Raw genomic sequence first — 5,830 nt, forward strand, 5'->3', positions numbered from 1 at the left:
TGGGAGGGAGGGAGACTTTAGCAAGCTGATAGGACAAGGAGGCTGGATGGGGAACCATTTATACAGACAGTGGAATAGGGAGCCTGGGAGGGGGACTGAAAGTGAGAGGGAGGTTGAGAGGCAGAGAGGAGCAGAGCAGAAGGGGTGGAGCGGGTGGAAGCTGGCAGGAGGGAGAGAGAGAAAGAGGGAGGGAGGGGTGGGCAGGGGGCGGGCGGGGAGCCGCTGGTAACAATTACGTCTGGGTCCAAGCAAACATGAGGCAGCTGCCAGCCCTGCCCGACAGTCCAGTTCCTCTTGGCTGTGAAGTGGGGAGATCAGTAGCAGTTTTTGCTGTCAACCGGGATGCAGCGGGCCAAGGTAGGTGCTGACTGACTGGGGGCGGTGGGAGTTAGGGGCTTGCAGGGGTTCCCTTGTACAAAAGAGAGAGTGGTGAGAACTTTGTTACTCTTTTTATCAGGTCGCTTGTTGTCCTCTATAGGACTGCATTTGGGAAAGGAACTGTTAGGGTGTCCTGACCTGGAGGTGAGGGATCCCTTGTGGATGGGAGAGTTTCGGGTGTTTGTAGAACAGAAATGGAACAGAAGAGGGGCTTGGGGTCAGCCATGTGTCTGGTCCTGCTCTGTTAGGTCCCTGGGACGGTGCCAGAGACTTGGGGAAGACAGCTTACCGAAGGCTGATCAATGAATTCACCTTTTAATTATTCAGGCAGTTAATGAGCTCTGTGAATCTATGAGACCCTAAGAAGGGCAAATCCTGATGATTTTTATTCTATGGAGCTCTCCAGAGCCTGGAGTGAGAGAATGCAAGGTATAGACCTGGGACAGAGTTGAAGAGACTGTGATGAGAAAGATGAGGAATAACAAAGTGAAGAAGAATGAAGAAAAGAAAATAAGCCTATCCCCAGGGATGAAACCTGTCCTCATGCCTTGCATGCACTTCAGATTTTTGGGACAGTCTTGCTTTGGAGAAAGAAACACTGGGGTTAAGTCTGACTACTCGGTGCAGAACCCCCAAATAGCAGTAACTTTGGCTGCAATACTGTGTCATAAACAAGTCCAGAGGGAGGCAATAGAGGGCTAGCATGGGGGCCCCACAGGAAGCAGAAACCAAACCTCCATCTGTCTCACTGGCTTTCATTCCTGAGTTTACCTGAAGGTCCATCATGGCTGCAGGAGCACCAGCCAGCACATGCAGGCAACCAGAAGGAGAGAGAAAGAAAAGAAAAAGGAAAGGGAAGGGAAGGGAAGGGAAGGGAAGGGAAGGGAAGGGAAGGGAAGGGAAGGGAAGAGGAGAGAAGGGAAAGGAAGAAAAGGGAAGGGGAGGGAAGGGAAGGAAAAAGACAGAGATAAAATCAGGCTCTTGGGAGGAAGAACAGATACAGGTCTGATGTCTTTCAGTTTCCCCTTCACCCAAACCTCTGCTTCATCCCTCTGACAATGAAATTCTTGCCTCCCTTTCAGCCATGAGGACAGTTATTCCTGTGTGGACTTGTGGCTGTGTCAGGCCATACTGGCCCAGAGTTTGAACACTCTTGCCCTGTCTGATTCACAAGTCTTCCTGGCAGTCTCCAAGTAGGCAGGGCCAAGGCAGAGACTCACATCTCATGGAGGATTCACAGGCTCTGGGCATGCACACATCACAGGCAGCAAGCTGTGTGCAGCCCCACAGCCAGTCCCATAGCCAGCCCCTGAGCCTCCACCCCCCATGCAGTGGAGTCCTGCAGAAGCATCTGACCCTTCTCTGAGCCATTGTGATTCCACATAGCTCACCTCCTCCCCCAACAACAGCTCCTCAAGCCTGGGGTGAGGGGTTGTCTTTCCAGAAAATATGTTTGCATTCTTGTGACTGACCTGATCAAAGAGGGTAAGAATATTGGTCAGGCAGGAATACTGTTCCTAGGGGACGTCAGACTAGGTCCCTCACCAAGGTTACCAAGGGGAGTAACTATTAAAATAGCCTTTCCCTCTAGTGACAACAGGAAGAGCCCAAATATGAGCTGGCCTGACTCCTCCACCCTAAGCCACCTGAAACTCCAGTGGCTTCTCCTGCCCCCCACCCCCACCCCACTAAGTTGCAGTGGTCTTTGGCCCCTCAGTCTTCCTCTTGCTCTCCCCAATCACCCAATGGGCAGGCATTATCATTTCTCACCCAGGACAGAAACATGACTGGCACCCTTTGAGTGCCTAGGAGAAAGGGGTGAATAGGACCTCAGGTCCTGGTGTAAAGGTCACAACCTCAGGTCCTGCTGTAAAGGTCACATCTGTCATCCTGGGGACTCAGGAGGAAGGTCTTCATGCTCAGCATGTGCACTGCAACCTCTACCTGCATAGCTTCCAACCTTCTGTCAGAGCACCTGCAGTAGGTGGACACTGATTTATTCCTCTCATTTGCCAAGATGGTAATCAGGCTCTTCAACTGAAATGGGGAGTGAAGTGCCATTGACCTCCAGGTGGAGTCTGGAAGGTCAAGGCTGAGGGACAGACACCCTGAAGCAGCCATTCTCCTTCTACAACCTTCCCAACAGACCCTGCACCAGCACTACCTCCCTGAGCCCCTTGCAGCCCACCAAGCAGTCCTTAGCAGTATACCCACTTTACAGGAAGTTGATCAGGAAGTTGAGACCTAGTTTACATTGCAGGCTATAAAATATTGCTGCTAGCATTTGAACCCTGCTCTGTCTTACTCCAGTGCTCAGTTCCCAGGGCTTGGCAATTGAGTGGAGGTGGGGGAGGTGGTTTCAGGATAAGACTCTGGGGGAAAGGATGTGCCTAGAACCAGATAGCTGGGGAGGTGTCTCATCTTGGGAGTGGGGTGGGGGGACTGGTTTTGTGGACTGGTGATCTGTTGTCCTTTCTGAACCCTTTAGTGAACACATATAAGTCAGACTTCATCCCCTGGCTAGGTTCCTGGATTAGCTTCATAAATGAGTCCGTTCTGGACTGTGGATTCAGAGCTACAAAGACTAGGATCCCATATTTCAAATTCAGGACCCCTTTTCCTGTCAAAGTTTTCCTCCAGAGTGGGGGCCACTTTGTGAACCCAGCTGTCGTGGTGCCCATCTGCTCTCCCTATTCTACCCCAAACATCTCGGGTGACACCCACCTAGGAGCAGCTGCAGAGTCCTGAATGGGGCCTCTGTAAGGGAGAAGGGAAACCTCGGTTTCCCAGGCAAAGACAGAGGAGGAGAAAGAATTTGGCAAGTCTGGAACTGGTTCCTAAGTCAGAGGCAGGAAGGAGACAGAGCAGGAAGGAGGATTTAGCATAGAGTGAGTCACTGTGTGGCACCCCCAACCTCTTCCCAAGCTGACTGATGTTTTCCTCGAACAGGTGCATGTGTCAGTTGTGATGAGCCCACATTAGAGAATGCCACAGAGCAGTCATATAACAGGGAAAAAGACAAGGAGAACCACAGGTCCCAGAGGCGGCGGGGTGGAGAACTGAACTGAGATGAACTGAACTGAGGCAGGGTGGTCAGAAAGGGGTCTAACCCTTCCCTCAGCTCCTCCCTTCCCTCAGTCTCCTTTCTCTGATCTGCACCCTGAGGTCTCTGCCGACCCTCTCTCAGTGCTCAGCTAGGCAGAACAGCTGCCACCCTTGGCTGGCCTCATCTCCAGTTCTGCCCTGTTCTCTTCCACCTGCAGCACAGTGGCCCCCATGGATAGTCAAAGGGAAAACACAAGTCCCCTGTTGCTGGTGCCATAACCCTGGGCCCAGTTTTTCCAGATCCTGTTTAGGGATCCTCTTATAAGATGTCACTCTGGGTAGTGGCCCCAGAATGTCAGATTCTTGTCTTGTCCTAATTGTGCTTTTTTGATTCTTTGGACATAGTTTCCCCACCTGAGCCTCAGAAACACACATGGGCTTCTACCTGAGGTTGGGGCCCTAAGGTAAGCAGTGGGACCTGAAAAGAGATGTAGAGGTCACCATCAAAATGCCACAGCGGGGTCCTCCAGACTGTCATGTGCACACACAGGTCTATCACCCCACCCCTACCCCATTCCCAGATTTGGTGTTGAAGGACCAAAGCCAGGGAGAGAGGTGTTCTGGGGAGGCAGCCACGTGTACTGACTGTTGCTCACCTGGCTGTGCTTAGGCAGATCAGGGATCAGCCTCTTCATTGATGTGTAGTTGTGTGTCCTTGACCAAGTTATGTAGCTTCTCTGAGCCCTGCTCATTTTCCTGAGGGTGTAACAACCTTCCAGGCCAATGAGATTCTGTAATAAGCCATGTAGTCTGGCCCAGGCCACCGCAGGAACTGTGACCATGTGTAAGTGAATGTTAGTGCTTTCTGATGACAGAAGAGAGTCTGGGAGGGCATTCAATAGGCAAATGTTGTCAGGGAGCCTCTGAGTCCACCCGCCCCATGATTAGTGAGACACCTACCTTGCATGGATGGCAGGTGGGGGAAGGAGGGAAGCACATATGCTGGCTAAGGAGGCAACCATCAGAAGCCGGGAAGGGACAAGCTAATTCTCCCCTCCCACACCCCAGTGCTCTGAAGGAGATGGCATCTAGGTCGTGCGGCACATGTACATGCACGTGTGTGTGTGTGTGTGTGTGTGTGTGTGTGTGTGTGTGTGTGAAGGGAATCAAGGCAACCTCCCCCTTACAAGGGAAGCTGCATGGCCCAAATCTGTCGGTGCCTGAGATGGGGGTGTGAAGAGTCAAGGCTCCCCAAAGCATCCCCACTTCAGATCCTCAGGCTGCATGATGGGACGCCCACTGCCACTTCCTGCCATCTGTCCCAAGTGATGGAAATAGAGTAGGCGAGGATGAGTGCTCCAGCAGCAGTCTTGATGGGAGGGGATGGGGTACAGGCAGGCAACCCCATAGGGAAGTGGCTCTGGATGTTCCCTGCTAGCCCAGGCTCAGACCTCAGGGCTTCCCACCCCTGGGAGGAAGGGAGTGGAGGACCAGGGGGACCCTACAGACAAGATCCAGGGTTTTCTATTTGGTGAGGGAAATCACTGTAAACCTTAGTTGGACTCAAATTTACTGAGCAGCTTGGAAGATGAAGAATTAGGTAATGCAGGCAGGTGTGAGGAAAGTGCACAGGCGTACCAGCGGTCAGAGTAGAATGAGATGAAGACTCCCTGCACCCCACCCTCCATGGACCTCACTGACCTGTGGCCTTGGCCCTGCCCCCCCTCCCCCACCACTGGGGAACCAGGCTCTCACTCCAGGAAAGTGAAGGACAGTGATCATTACTCCTTCTGGAGGGTTGAGTTATGCTGCCTTGACTTAACCTTACCTGTAGTTCTGTGAAGGCATATTAATGTTCCTATTTTCCAACAAACTGAGGTTCAGATTGGCCAAGTACTTTGTCCAGGGCCATTCAGCCAATAGATGAGGATCCAGAATTCAAGTCCCTGTCCAAATGACCACAGACCTCTCCCCTCTGTTCTTGGCTGAAATAACATGTCCTGCCTGAAGTCCCTTGTCCCCAGCTAATTGTGTCTTCTGATTTAAATGTCCAAGGGGTCCTGGTAATTCTTATGAAGCTGTTCAGGTTGTCTCTTATCCATAAATGTTTGCACACATTTGGGGGAAGTTAGCTTATGAATTTATCCACCTAACACCACCTCTAGGAAAGGGAGCTGGTATGTTTCAATTGGGGTTTACCAGAACCCCCTGTGGGTACCTGCTACATGCTCCATTCCCAGATCTCCCATGTTCCTAAGGGGTAATTCCACCAAGCTTTCTCTGGGTACTTCTGGTGTTCCACTTCACAAGAAACAGAGCTTGAACTAACTCCTCAAAAGGTCTGGCTCCACCTTCCTGACCAGTCAGTCCCCATGGTGTGAAACTGTGCCCACTGGCCATGAAGCAA

Source organism: Erinaceus europaeus, chromosome 3 (assembly GCF_950295315.1).
Source record: "Erinaceus europaeus chromosome 3, mEriEur2.1, whole genome shotgun sequence".
Lineage (NCBI taxonomy): Eukaryota > Metazoa > Chordata > Mammalia > Eulipotyphla > Erinaceidae > Erinaceus > Erinaceus europaeus.